A 15,937-nucleotide genomic window follows, 5' to 3' on the forward strand; every position below is an offset into this window, starting at 1 on the left:
GATACATTGAGGTACCACACACATGCTGCCGCAGGAAAATGCTCACGAAGAGGCAGCACCTTCTTACGAGGGAGTAAGCGCCATGATCAGTAGACAAAGGAGCTGTAACAGTCTTGTTTCTGCTTACAGTTGCATCACTACGGCTCTCCTAGCATTCCTCATGCACAAAGAAGTCCTGGTCTCGTGTTAGAGAGCTTTAATCATATAGCAATTTCATACTTTCACCACATCTCTCGAGTACACCCCCCTCACACTACTGAAGATGATATATGTGACATCGAAGACTTTAGGGAATGGTTTAAGTCTGATAAACGCAATGATTCTTCACTTTAATACTTAAGGAGTAACACTGTTTGTGAGAACCAGTCGTCATTCGGAAATATGCATATTCGACTGCACGTATGAAAACGCAGTTATGGATCGGGATGCATATGTCTTGCTTGGTTTAATATAATGCCCCTGTGTAATACATATTTCGCCTTTGCTGGAGTGTGCGTTACGAAAACCCAAGTAGTCTACAGGGGGGGGGGGGGCGGGGGGAGGAGGGGGAGGAGATTTAGAAGTGAATGTAGCCAGAGAAATATTTTTAAGCTTTTCTCAGTCGAGTGACCGAGTACTCTCCAACCCTCCTCAGTTCCCCGTATTTCGTGGTACTTTTTCTCCAATTTTATGTATTCGCAGTCAGTTTAAGTAATTTTGCAAGTTCTTTTTTCGCAGGTTTACATATTTCGTCGTATTTCCTCCAATTTGACGTATTTACAATCGGTTTGTCTAATTGTACCAGGTTTTCGTAGATTTTTATGGATTTAATGGTTTTTAATTATTTTTTTAAATATTTTACCGTAGGTATATGGACATGTGGCAGACACGCCGTTGCGTTGTTGATTTTATACGAGGATATTTGCTTGTCCTATACAAATGCCTTTTAAAAAACTCTAAGAATTCTTCTTTTGCTGATGATCTACACGCACACATTTTGAATAGAAAGATCATGAAAAGTGTAGTAACACTCTCCTCTTACCTTGATGAGACTCGGCGAGTGCTACAGATTGGAAACTCGTAGTCTGAAAATAAATCCGTGTACTGTTGCAGCACATCAGAGATCTTGTCTGCACACTCATGTAGCCACGCACTTGATGGAAACGCAAAGTCTGACACTGTTTACACGTATGTGAAGGACATCAGCGGGAAGACAGTCAATATACTCACTGTGCGACTGCAAAGGTAATTTTACCGATGACAACGCAACTAAAGCGGAGCTGCTACACACTATTTTCCGAAATTCCATCATCGAAAAAAGTTGGATTGCAGATGCTGAATAAAGACCGGTTGCCAACGTGACTAATTTCAAAAGTAGACTCCCTAGGTGTAGCGAATCAACTTAAGTCACTGAAATAGACAAGCCTTCTGGTCCAGATAGAATACCAGTTAGTTTTATTTCTGAGTCCTCTGACGGAAAAACTCCGTTTTTGGCAATCGCATGCAGCCGCTCGCTTGGCGAATCATTCGTACCTAAAGACAGAGAAGTAGCACAGGGCACAAAAATACAGAATAAAGCCAACAGATGCAGTCAGCTAAATTGTAAGCCCATATCTTTCACATCGATTTCCGACGTTATGTAATACCTTCAAGATAACGATCTGTTGATACATAAACAGCACGCATGCGGAACATATCGACCTTGTGAAACATATTTGGCTCCTTATTCACACTAAATGACAAATGCAGTCGACAGCAGGTCTCACATTTATTGCACATTTCTAGACTTGCAGAAGGCGTTTTACACCGTTTTTTGTAAGTTGCCTCTAATTAAATATCGATGATATGGAGTATCGTCTCAGCTGTGCGACTGGATTTGACATTTCCTGGTAAAAGCGTAGTAGTGTGTAGTAACTGATGGCAAGTCTTCTACTGCAACAGAAGTGATATCTGGCATTTTCAAAGGATGTGTTGTGGGATCTCTGCTGTTCCTAATCTGTATAACTGAACTGATTGACAATCTGAGCGCCGGCCGATGTGGCCGTGCGGTTCTAGGCGCTACAGTCTGGAACCGCGGGACCGCTACGGTCGCAGGTTAGAATCCTGCATCGGGCATGGATGAGTGTGATGTCCTTAGGTTAGTTAGGTTTAAGTAGTTCTAAGTTCTAGGGGACTGATGACCACAGCAGTTAAGTCCCATAGTGCTCAGAGGCATTTGAATCATTTTTGACAATCTGAGCAAGCAATTTGCTTACAGTAATGCTGTCGCTTACTGCCTACTAAAACCGGAAGATCGAAACCAATTTCATAAACATGTAGGCAAAATATCCTTATGCTGCTGCTAAAACATGTGATTGACTTAAAACAATGAAAAGTGTGAAGTCATCCACATGAGTACTAAAAGGAATTCGTTAAATTTCGTTTATACGACAAATCATACAACACCTAACGTTGTTAATTAAGTGAATACCTATAGGAGAAAATTATGAACAAGGTAAATTCTAACGATCACAAAGAAAATGTTATGGTAAAGGCGAACAAAAGACTGCGTTTTGTTGGCAGAACACTTAGAAGACACAACAGATATAGTAAGGACAGTGCCTACACTACCCTTCTTCGTCTTCTTCCGGAGTACTGATACTAGGAATGGCATCCTTACGAGATAGGATAGGCAGAAGGCATCGAAAAAGTTTGAATACGAACAGGAGGGGAGAGTATTATGCATTTAATACGCGAGTTGGCATGGCAATCATTAAAGCAAAAGCGTTCTCCGTAGCAGTGAGCTACTTTCACGAAAATTCAATTACAAATGTTCTACTCCGAATGCGGATTTTTTTTTTTTTTTTACTTCGACCCGTATGGGGATAAAATGTCCATTGTGATAAAATAAGAGAATTCAGAGCTCGCAAGGCGAGATTAGGTATTTGTTTCTCCTATGCGGTATTCGATAGCGGAACGGTCAATAAATAGTCGAAAACTGGTTCTACGAACCCTCTGTCGAGAACCCATGAATGTCATTCTGATACTGACATCTACTTATCGTACCACGTGCTTTATGTGGTCATTTCATTTCGGTCAATCCAGATTTACGTCACTTACTGTTTCCAGTGATTCGTCGCCAATGGTGTAATCGTACATTAGTGAACTTCCTAGCCTATGTACACGCAGCATTTGTCACTTATTTACGTTCAGGGTCAGCTACCAATCCCTGCCGAAGTCACGCTACAGTCTCTCGACGTTGTTGCCTTCTTACAGACAAGCGCATCTTCTGCGACTATTTACAGCTTTATGTGTCTTCTTTCTCTTCTTCTTTCCAAGTGTTGGAAAGTCTTTGTCTTCTATGGTCTCGTCGAGAAGCTTCCCTGCAATCTATTCAATTATCGATCTACCGATCTAACACTGTTGTGGTAGTGTAGCATGGGTTTTGGGATCTTCCTTCAGCTCATTCTTTGGAGACTTTTCTCTTATTCTTTTGGCAGCTCTGCACGTAATGTATGATGGATCAAATTTAAGTACCTTCAACTCATCTTTATTCTTTTAATGGTCCAATTACGCCTAACCAACTGTTCGTTTAAATAAGTTAGTCTTTCTTGCCTTATTGTTCAGGTTTTGCTGGCTCATCACTGCACGGGTTTTGTTAAACTCTTAGAGAGACTATTCCCGGGCTCTTTTGGACGAGAGAAGATTTCATTACATTATCAGTGACTCTCATTGTTTTAGTACACGTGTCTTTTTCAGCTTTCTTCCAGGAAGGATAGTTTATAGACTAACTATCTGAATGTATTTATTCTTTTCATAAATTTATTTTTCGAACAGATCTTGCTTTGGAAAGGGATTTTTTTCTACAGAAGGCCATAGTTATTGATTTTTAGGTGTTGATGTATATACAGATAATCTATGGAGTGTGTACAGAACGCTGTAGATCGTCCTTTGAAGATACACTAAGTGCTGGATCATCAGCAAAAAGTAAAGCAACTATCTTTGAGTTTCTGTTGATTTAAATGAACACGTGTGGCATTTGTCTCCAGTCTGGGATGATTTACTTGATATAAATAATTTACAAGAGTGGTACAAGGTCACCTCCGTGTCCTATTCAAGCACGGATTGCGACCCACTCTGATCATTTGTCCTCTTTCTTGACGCAGACTACAATTGCTCTACATATTTTGTGTGTATTTTCGATAGGTATGTAGGGAACATCGTCATCTGTCAGAATCTGCAGCGATTAGTTCCTATTACTTTATCAAATGTTTTTCGAGTCTGTAGGGTGTATGTTCCTTGATTAAATTCTCTGTGTTCTTCTATTAGCAGTTTCAATTAAAATCTTCACAGTATGACTAACCCTTTTCAAAACCGGTTTGCTACTCACTCATCGTGTATTAATAACAAACGTACAATTTATTTGCAATTATGTTCGTAAGAACTGTATACGCCATGTTCAATAAGCTTATTCTTCAAAAATTATTTCAATTTTCCAAGTCTCCATTTTTGATGACACGAATGGTGACTGACTTGGTCTACCTACCAGGTATATCGTCTCCTGACCGTATAATATTTAAGAAGTTTATGAATCTGCTGTAAATGACTTTCTTGCGTATTGAATAAAGCTCCAGATTTTCTCCTGGCACTTTATTATTTTTTATTTTGTTTGCTAACTCTTTAAGTTCACGCTTGGTGATGGTTTCTCTTGAATAGTTCCTTGAGGGTTGGATTGTAAAAGGCTCTGTTATTTGAGACCTCTCCCTCCATTTAGTTAAATGTGCGGGGTTCACTTCCACATTCTCTTTTATCTCACTGTTTAGATTTTTAATAATTTTGAACCCCTGCGGAAGGAGTCACTAAATGCCGTGTTCTAAATGGGTCACAAATTCCTCCTACCTCCGTTTCCACCTCCAGTGAGTGCCCTATCCCTACAGCACTGTATTTTCCGTTCCAGTTTCCCTGATATTTCATAAATGCTTCTATTCCCTACTTTACAGCTTTCCCGGCATCGTCACACTGTTTTGTTAGTCTCTCCTCGCAATACGATATTGCCTTCCTGCCAAGGCTCTGAATTGAAGATTCTCTTGGAACGTGTTGAAGATTCTCCCATCTTTTTATTCGAGCTCTGTTTTTATTTGCTATTTTCAGTAACTCGTCAAGTCGATTTTGGCACCACAAAAATTTGCTAGCACCCCTCAAAGATCTTAAATTGAACGCAAGCTCTTTATTTATCGGCAGTTTGTCGCTGTATTTCAGTTCTCTTAGAACATATTTATGCCATCTTCGTCTTTTTCGTATGGGACCACCCAGAGGGTAGTGACCACATCCCGCTTCAGGACCTCTACTCTTGCATCCAATGGGGTTGTTTCTACAAAGAATATAATACATTGTTGATTTGAGGTTCCTGGCTTCCCAAACGAATTTATGGCTTTCATTATGTGTAATCACTGAAATCTACGTAATGTTATGTCCATTATTACTGAGAAAAAAATGTAGTGACTACTGCTTGTGTGTCGTTCGCCTTGTTATAATGTTACACGTATATAAATCTCACGTTGCGTGTCTCAAGAACAGTGAGTAGTAACGTAAAACTGACTACATATCATGAGTCACCGCATTGCAGTTCTCTTAGAAATAGTACTGCATAGAAAGATACCTACCTCACAATTTCATTTGTTTATCAGTGTTATCATCCGCATAGAAATTGATAATTCTAGGATCATTCTGATGAGAGGAACTTTTATTTTTTGCGTGCTGGAAAATTAATGTATTTATTTACTACTGAATCTATGTCACCTGCTAAAATATGACCTTCATGCTTTTGTTTACATATGTTCAGACACCCTTAGAATATTAACACTGCAACGTGTACCTTATATATGTAGCACATAATAGTAATAATGGTAAAGCTATAATAATAATAATAATAATAATTATTATTATTATAATAATAATAATAATAATAACAGTAATTGTGAATGAAAGACACAGGACCCTAATAAAATATTCTACAATATTTATTATTTTATTTAACAAAGCCTTTTTTGGCTGTTATGCCATCATCAGGTACAAAGATAAATGTGTAGGGCTGGGAAATTTATGTAGGTTCCAAGATTTTAAACTAGTGCTTGTACAGAGTATCTCTGTTCGTTTCCAGAGTTGTTAATTCCTTATGTATGATTTAGGACTAAGGCGAGAGAACCTATTTCAGTGAAAATACGATGAAAAACTTATGAACTAAAAAAACGTGAGACATTAAGTAATGAACTATATAAAAATTACAGCTATCGCTCTGAAAGAAAATAAATTTAATAATAAACTTGGGTGAAATGCTCCAAGAGAGTGGCTGCACAAAATGCTCTTACCTTTCACAGTTTCAATATTGCATATAGGAAAGGTATGAAAGTGAGATATAGCAGGGAAGTGAAGCAGCTGTGATTATACAAAGCAAAATTTTTAAACATGGCAATATGGTATTGGTTGTGATTATGAGTAGTATCTACAGTTAAACAGCACATAACGTCAGACTTGGAGAAACAGTATTGTATGAAGCTGCCATTCCCCATAATAAGAGGGTGTTGATACGATACAAGGGAGAGGTTCAGTCATTTTTTGAGGGATGTGCCTCCACGTGGCCTGTATAACAGCACCTAAGACAGATGGAACTGTTGACTGTGACCAGCAAATTAATTGCCAGACGTATTTCAGGCATGTTACGTGTGCGACATGTCTTACGAACGAGCAGATCAGCAAAACCATAGTGTTCGTCATTCGGCAAAGGGATACCAGCACACTCATTACCACGTGTGGTCGTGCCTTTTTGTTGTTTTCTTCAGGCCAAAGTCTGGTTTGATGCAGCTCTTCATGAAGATGTAACCTGTACAAGCTTCATCATCTTCACATGAGTGTTGCAACAGATGTACACTGGAACCCGCTTGCTTCGCTCCACAGCCAAACTGCCTATTCCTTGAAGCCTCAGGATTGGTCCTTCCATCGAATCCTAAATGCTTCTATTGTGTTCTGGTCAGTACGACGTATCGTCTACTTTTTGTTTCCACAAAACGTTGCATTCCATCCAAATTGTTTCAACGACTTAAACACTTGAAGTTACTGTTGATGCTAACATATTTCTCTTCTCCCGAAACGCCTTTCTTGCAACTGCCAGTCTGCACTTTGCATCCTTTGTACGTCCGCATTTGTCAGCTGTTCTGCTGCGAAAATAGCGATACACCTTCATTTTTTTACTGTCTCATTTCTTAAAGTAATTCCCTCAGAGTCACTTGTTTTATACCAGCTATACTCTTTTACTCTTGTTATGCTTTTTTGAAGTTTATCTCGTAATCTCTTTCCAAGACTCCGTCCATTCGGTTCCACTGAACTCGCAAGCCGTTTGTGGTCTCTGATAAAATTAGTGTCACTGGAAAATTTCATAGTTTTTAAGATTAAATCGCAAATACTTCCTAATAATCTACATAATTGTATTTATTTTATGACCAAATATGTACAATGTTATATAACATTAGGAAGTGCATTTCTTACGTAATATTGTTGTCATGTTCTTTGAAGCTCTGCCGGAAATATTCGGTTAATATATTACAGTTTTTATTTCTTCTCACAGACATTAACTCCCTTTCCTAGTTCCTCTTTGTTTTCCTTCACTACTTGCTCAAAATATAACACCGTGGCTTGACTACAGCCCTGTCTCAGTCCCTGCTTATCTGCTGCCTGCCTTTCACGTCTTTCGACCCTTTTAACTGCAGTCTGCCTAGTGTGCAAGTTGTGAATCAGTTTCAGTTCGCTGTATTTCAGCAGTTACCTTCAGAATTTGAGAAAAGATTTCAGTCTTCTGAATCTACAAATGATATAAACGTAAATTTGCATCTTTTTCGGTCTATCTTCTCAGACAGCACACAGGGTTAGTAGTTTCCTTGTGCGTCCCTGCATTCCTCAAGAAACGAAACTGATCTTCACAGAGGTCTGCTGGTAGCCTTTGTTTCTGCTAAAATTATTCCCTTTAATTCGAAGCCAAATTAGCATGCTGTGTCTCATAGCCACAGGCGTTCGTGTGGTATAACTAACCACAGAGCAATCACATGGGAGTATCTGACACGTACGTTGCATCGCTATTTCATAGTCTGTAGGAGGACTCTTTCTGGAGACTCTGCACATTGCCACTGATAATATCAAACCATCGACAGCGATACACGCGTGTACACTGAGTATCTGTGCTATTTAAATCCCATTTAGGTTTAGTGTAAATGTTATATTATAACATCTGGTAATACAGGTTGTTATATGGGTACAATATTGTGGTGGTGTCGACCGAAAGGAAAAATTATCTTTACGTGTAGAACCGCGCTTTGTGAGACAGAGAAGGGCCTACACGCAGTCAGGTTGGCCCTTGTTTTTGGGCCAAGGCTGGTGATCAATCAGGTGGTGGACGATCGTGAAGCCGCCTCCACTGGACAGCCGCGATGGGTGGTGGGGCAGAGCCGCGCCGCGCTGCCCAGCCAACAGTCCCGGCCCGGCCGCTCCTCCAGGGGCTCTGGATGGCTGATAGAGGTGTACATGTCCCGCTTTTAACCCGCCCATGCTTGCCCGGTGGCCAGGCGGGCAGGCCGCCGCTCGTTGTCAACAGAACGGGCAGGCTGCTTCACTCCCAGCCAAGCCAAGCAGAACCCAACCCGGGCAGGCTGCGGGAAACTTGCTTGCCTGCTCATATTACTACTGAGCTGCGCAACGCAGCCGTTTAGTCTGCGCGCGTCATTGTCGTATTATGAACGTTAATCAAAAGTTTTTATTTTACCTGAGCACCAAAAGACAAACCCCAACATTATATATATGTATTAATTTCAGGTAAAAAAATATTGGTTTTATTTGTATATTCTTCCTTTACGCGTATATTTCGGGCTTCTTATCTATATAAATAAAAATTAATTGCCAAATGTGTTGATAAGCGTAAAACTCGAGAACGCCTGGACCAGTTCGGCAAAATTGTTTTTGCTGTGTTAGTAATTCTCAGGACAAGGTTTATATGAAATAAAATTTTTCGAAAATCGACCGAAAAATTGGAAAATTTGACAAAAACTGGAAGTGCGTTTTCATTGTGTCCGTGTGTTTTTATTGCATACAATCTTGATGAAATTTTGCACACTATACCTTGAAACCAAGAGGATGGTCACAGTCTACATAAAATTTCATATGGTGCATGGCAGAGGTTCCTTTACATATCGGAATTCGACAAATTGTACGTATTTATTCCGATCTTGATGAAATTTGGCACACTTGATATTCAAAGCAGGATGAAGGGCGCTGTCTGCTTAAAATTCTGAATGGTGCATGGCGGAGGGTACTTTACTTACACACTTCTCCACCAACCTACAATTTTATTCCGATCTTGAAGAAATTTTGCACACTTGACCATCAAGAGGAACATCACTGTCTACATAAAATTTCGGACAGTACATTGAAGAGAGTACCTTACAAAAGATTTTGACATCGTTTGCGGGATACCATGAAAGTTCACTATGTACGCATGTTTCCATGGAGAAGGTTTTTGAATATTTACATGTGCATGTAATATATATATATATATATGTGTGTGTGTATGTATATATATATATATATATATATATATATATATATATATATATATATATATATATATATTTCTTTTAAACGAAATGTCTATGATCTTTTTGAAATTTGAGAGCTGTCTGACACATTCACAGTCATCATGTTGGACAATTCGCGCACAGCAAATGTCGTTTAACAGTTGCAAACCATTTTTGGTTGAGTGAACGTGTTATATTGGCTGCAAAAAACCTTGATGTTAACGAAATGAATTTTCAGATTCAAAATATGACACCTGGCGAATTGCTGACATACAAGTCGGTATATTCCGTTACTATCCAAGATGATGTAGTCAACTATCCTACGGAATTTTTAAATTCGCTGGATTTCCCCGGATTACCGCCTCCCAAGCTGTAATTAAGTCGGAGCGGCAATCATGTCGCGAAAGGTAAACCAGCCACGTCTTTGTAATGGCACCCGGCTTGCGGGGAAGAAGTTAAAGAACAACGTAATCGAAGCCACAATTTTAAAAGGAAAGTACAAAGGTGAAAACAGTTTGATTCCAGTATCACTAAGATTCCGACCGACATGCCATTCGACTTTAAACGGTTATAATTTCCAGTGCAGCTTACATTTGCCATGTCGATAGATAAATCGCCAGGGCAGTTGTTATGTGTTTGTGGCATCAATCTTGAAAATCATGTTTTTCACATGGCTGTTTGTATGTCGCATATTCCCCTGTCGGGACAAAAAAAAATGGCTCTGAGCACTATGGGACTCAACTGCTGAGGTCATTAGTCCCCTAGAACTTAGAACTAGTTAAACCTGACTAACCTAAGGACATCACAAATATCCATGCCCGAGGCAGGATTCGAACCTGCGACCGTAGCGGTCTTGCGGTTCCAGACTGCAGCGCCTTTAACCGCACGGCCACTTCGGCCGGCTGTCGGGACACCTTCAACTTCATTTGTTTACGCACCAGAAAACAAAACTATCAATGCTGCGTATCAAAAAGTATTACAATAAATGCTACCTAGCAATAAACTTTGACACTGATTCACTGATCACCACAAAAGTTGACAGATATATATGAGTTTTCATAGATAGGTGAAGAGGAGATGAACTGAGGTGGCGGAATCCAACAGAGAGAGGACGAGGAGAAGGCTAGAGGGTGGGGGGGAGATGGGCCAAGGGATGGGTTCAAAAATGGTTCAAATGGCCCGGAGCAATATGGGACTTAACTTCTGAGGTCATCAGTCCCCTAGAACTTAGAACTACTTAAACCTAACTAACCTAAGGACATCACACACATCCATGCCCGAGGCAGGATTCGAACCTGCAACCGTAGCGGTCGCGCGGTTCCAGACTGTAGCGCCTAGAACTGCTTGGCCACTTCGGCCGGCCAAGGGATGGGGAGGGGGGGGAGGTGATCAAAGAGATAGTGGGAGAGGATTAAATGGATAGAGAGAAAATACGGGAGGGAAGATGGACTACGAGAGTATGCATTGCGTTGCCTGGGCATTTATTTATTCCAGTCTGTGCTGCACTTTTCAACACCGAAACGGATGGATATTTGTACTAAAGAACTGAACCTCCACCCCCCAAAAAGAAGATTGGTCACCTCCCCAGAAGAATAAATTATCTACGCCCCTATTAACCACTGTACTGCAATGAGAACCAAATTAAGATTTTGGAAGTCTAGATTCTTTAATTTTAGTATGTTTCAGCCAAGTATGACACCAATTATATAAATATTTAACTACGTTTCCAGGATGTATTTTACTGGTTCTGTGAATTCATTCGAAGTTGGCAAAATCATTCTAAATTGCCAAAATGCATTTTAACAAAATCGAAGGACTTGTTTCGTATCCAGTTCGTCTAAGAACTATAGTACTGGGAATACAATGGCGACCCTGAGCCATTTTTCGCGGCTCCTACGTTTGCGTCATGAGAGTCCATGCTTGTAGTATAGGTCTGCATCGTGAGGGACCATATTTCGGACCATCATGATGCAGACTAAGACGACGAGTGTTTACTTGCATGATGCAAATCTAAACGACGACTCTAGACCCTCATAACACAGACCTAAACGACGAGTCTAAATTCTCATGACGCAGATATAAACGCTGTGGAGAGTGGCTCACAGTGCCCTGAACGCTCACCAACTGTGAGTTGCGGCTGTACCCAGTAGCACCCCACACCATAAGGCCCTGAGTGACCGCTGTATGTCTTTTACGAATGCAGTCACTGTAATGTAGCTCCCTGTCTCTGTGGCGAATCAAAATGCGACTATTATTTTCAAGTAAACCGAACCTGGATTCATCCGAAAACACTATCTGATGCCTTTCCTGTCCCCAGTGACGCCTTTCCACACACCTTTCCATTCTAGGATGTTTCTGCACATTCATCAAAGGCAGACGGAGAAGTGGACGACGCGCACTTAATGCATGCCGTAATAAAAGCGGCGGACTGTCACCTGTGATAGTGTACAATGTGTCACTCTGTTCCAATGCTGCGCCAGAGCCGAGAAGGACGCAGATCTGTCTTGCAATGCCATTCAAATGAGAAGTCGATCGTCTCGGGTGAGGGAGGGAGGTGGTCTGGGTGGTGCGACCTGACCCATCTCAACGTGTTCTACGGCCTTCCGTGAACCATTCTGTACACACCAGTTGTACTGCCGAAACACGCCGTCCCAGACGAGCAACCATTTCCTGCATGGATGCTTCACATTCTCTCTTGCAATAATGCGCCTTCTTTCTAACTCACTGATTTGACGGTAAGGTTCACGCATGCGTCTGCGAGGTATCCTGCTCGTCTGCTCGAATCACACTGGTCCATTATATTCACTTTACAGCTAAGACAGCCGCAGCATTTTATTGTGACCTTTGATTTCATAGTTCGATGAAATCACTTTCTCATTATTTCTCTGTGAGCAGCAGGCACGTTTTACCGGTAGGTGGCGTTGCGCTGCGGTATTTATGTTGACCTTGAACCCGGAGGCCGACATGCTATTCATTTTTGCATAACGCACTAATGTACGTGTCCTGTTATGTGTCCAGTGGTTCAAGGTCTTTGTTTTTCCTGAACATAATGATAAGTGAAATGAAAAACAAATCTCTCGTATCACACAACATTTCAACCTGATCTAATTTCATATCAGGAAACGCCTTAGATGGCGTCCTGTGGTATAACCATCCGTGCTGCATTCACCTGATTCCAAAGTTCATCCCTGGTGGTTGGCACTGGGTTACAGTGCTGCACCTGTCATTTCACCATATCCCACACATTTTCGACTGGCGACGAATCTGATAATCTGGTGGGCCAGACCTTATTTTGAAAAACATGGAGCTGATTTTGGTGCAAAATGTAGAACAGATGGTGATGCTGCGGACCTAACATATGAAACGGCTGCTTTCAAGTTCCAGTTCAAAGAGCTGATACGCATTGACACAGATTCCTATTTGCACATTGCGAAAGGTTTCCTTTTTCGATGTATGCGTTACATGATGTTTATCTAAACATCGGAATTTATGAGCATGTCAATGATTGCAACATCTTGTGAACGTAGGTTCAGCAAATTAAGTACCTACTTAAAGAAGAGTACGAGTGAAGCAGACATTCAAATTAAGCCGTCTGGTCGGCAGATAGGACGCAGTCGTTGAACTTGACTTAAATGACATGATCGGTGAGATTGGCTTGCTCAAAGAAAGAAAAGGCAAAAGAAATTTATAATAAAAACACAATCCTGGGAAAATGACTGACGTATTTTCACCTATGACGCTGACCATTTTGGAGACTGCGCGTCCATACAGTTCACATGGGTCGGCCCCCTGGCGTGCTCTGGTGAGCCGCCAAAGAAACAGTATTACTTAAAGGTTCACAAACGAATGCTCGGCCTATTCTGTAACCTGTATTACTGTTGTCCAGCCAGTCTGGTCAGTGCTACGCGCAACCTATACTTCATTGTCTCGTACTTGTTGCCCTATTACTATGTTCCATAAATCGTGTTTGTTATTGCCATAGCAAAACTGACGAAGAGAGCGGGTTAAGTTTTTTCCGCGTGTTAGTGTCAGTGCTAATTCACCCACCAAACGTCTCTGTGGAAGAAATGCTCACTGCCCAGCAGCAAGCTTTCGCAGAACAACAGCAGGCTGTCGCCACGGCTCTAAATCGAGAGGCGTCTGCTTGCTAGCGGCAGGTTATTTCCCCCTTCAGTGCAACCGTTCCCCTTTCCGGCGTATAATGAATCGGCTGTAGGCTGGGGCTACTGCGAGACACGGTTACGCCAACATTTCCGGAGTTTTCGCGTGAGCGATGCAAACCCTAGTAGGGTTTTCATTCTTTCCTGTATTTCTCCGCGCATTTCTCGGTTCTTGCGCCAACTTGTGCCTTTGCAAGAACCGGCTAGCTTATCATTTGATGAGATGTGCGAACTTCTCTCAACCTACTGCTGTTGCAGATCGCGTCATTACAACGCAAGCCGCGCTGTGTAGATGCCTTGCCACGGTCGCGCTCCCCCGTCGGAGGTTCTAGTCCTCCCTCGGGCATGAGTGTGTGTTGTCCGTAGCGTAAGTTTGTTTGTGGCAAGTTCCTATGGAAACAAATTGCTGAGGTCATTGGCCCTAGGCTTACGCACTGCGTAATATTACTTAAACTGTGACGCGTGTAGAATTTTAACGTTGCCAGAAACGCCAAAACCAGTCTTACAAAGCATGGGCTGCAGAATCACACGGTTTGAGCCGTCATTGTAAATTTGTCGGTAGTCCCCTTTACGAATCCTATGCTCATCACATGGTGCGTTATGTTATTATTCGTATGGCCCCGGGGAAAGTCCGCGGAAAGCACTTCAGTGTGAGAATTCAACACATGGGGATGTGCTCAATACAGCATAGTCTTTTGAAGTGTCACAGGCGAGAGTCAAGCAGATTGCTGGGTATGCGGAGGTGACGCAAGCTGCTCAGTCAACCCCTCCCAGGCACGCTGCAAGTCCTTAGGATGACGGGGAAGCCGTTGCAGCAGTGTAACCTTTGACTCGGCGTTGCTTGGGGCTGCGTCGGTTACGGCCACAGCAGCAACAGGCCGCGTAGCAACAGCGGCCGCGTGCTCCCCTTCCGTCTTGCCCGTACTGCTACGTACAAGACGACCGTGCTCCTTGCCTTAGCGTTGGGCTGCTTGCAACGACTGTCGAAAGAAAAGCCACATAGCATCGGTGTGTAAGTCCTCTTCAAATGTAGCGGACACAGTATTACAGATGGAAATAAACTATCTCATCAATGAATGTCTCCCCAAACAAATCGTTTATTGATTTGCGTGTGTTTAATACCGCTTAATTGTAAGAAGTCGCCGGAGGTGCAGTGACTGGTAAAAGCACAAACGTACGTGGACTTGGGATCCCCTCCCCTCACACGTTTTACCTAAGTTGATTAGCTACAATAAACAGCATATTCCGATAATAGGCCAGTTCTCCGCTCCTGTCTCTTACAAATCTGTTATTCGCTCTCTCACCTTCCTTGTTGTGGATCATTTCCATGTTGCAGACTTGTACAGGTGAGAAGCGTTTAAAGCTTTCGGTTTCTCCACTGCCGATGAGATAAAAGTGTTCAAATGTGTGTGAAATCTTATGGGAATTAACTGCTAAGGTCATCAGACCTTAAGCTTACACACTGCCTAACCTAAATTATCCTAAGGACAAACACACACACCTATGCCCGTGGGAGGACTCGAACCTCCGCCGAGACCAGCCGCATAGCCCATGACTGCAGCGCCTTAGACCGCTCGGTGCCGAAGAGATAAATTTAGTGTCAGATCAAGTTCCACGTGAGCAACTGGAGTATCTCTGCTTCGAGTATCATCACTCGTCTCTGTTTTCCCCTGGGCTCGGTGTGCTACCGGTTTTTAGCCCCCACCCCACATTATCTTCAAAGACTGCGTCCGCCTTCTTTGCGCTGCAGGTGCCTGTCGCGTTGCGCAATTCGGTCAAAGCCGAATTACACCGTTTGACGTCGCTCGATGTCACTCGGTCTGTGTCTTCGAGCGAATGGGCTGCACCACCGGTCATCGTTAAGAAGCAAACGGGTAAGCTTCATCTCTGTGGCGACTTCAGTGTAACAATTAATGCTGAGTCCGAGATAAACACATACCCTTTGCCGCGCCATAGCGAGTTCCTCCCAATATTATCAAGCGGCCACTAATTTCCAAATACTGATTTCTGAGAAGTGTACCTCCACTGCCAAGTCAGTCACCTTCTCGTTATCAATACACCATTCGGCCTATACCAATATTAACACTTGGCTTATGGTGTCGCTAGCCCACCTGCAATTTTTCACTGTTCTTTTTCTTTTATAGAGCGGCTGACAGTTTCTGTGCCAGGCTGCCTCAATTATTTCAACAATATCGTTGTTTC

The sequence above is a fragment of the Schistocerca americana genome, chromosome 2 (genome assembly GCF_021461395.2).
Source record: "Schistocerca americana isolate TAMUIC-IGC-003095 chromosome 2, iqSchAmer2.1, whole genome shotgun sequence".
Lineage (NCBI taxonomy): Eukaryota > Metazoa > Arthropoda > Insecta > Orthoptera > Acrididae > Schistocerca > Schistocerca americana.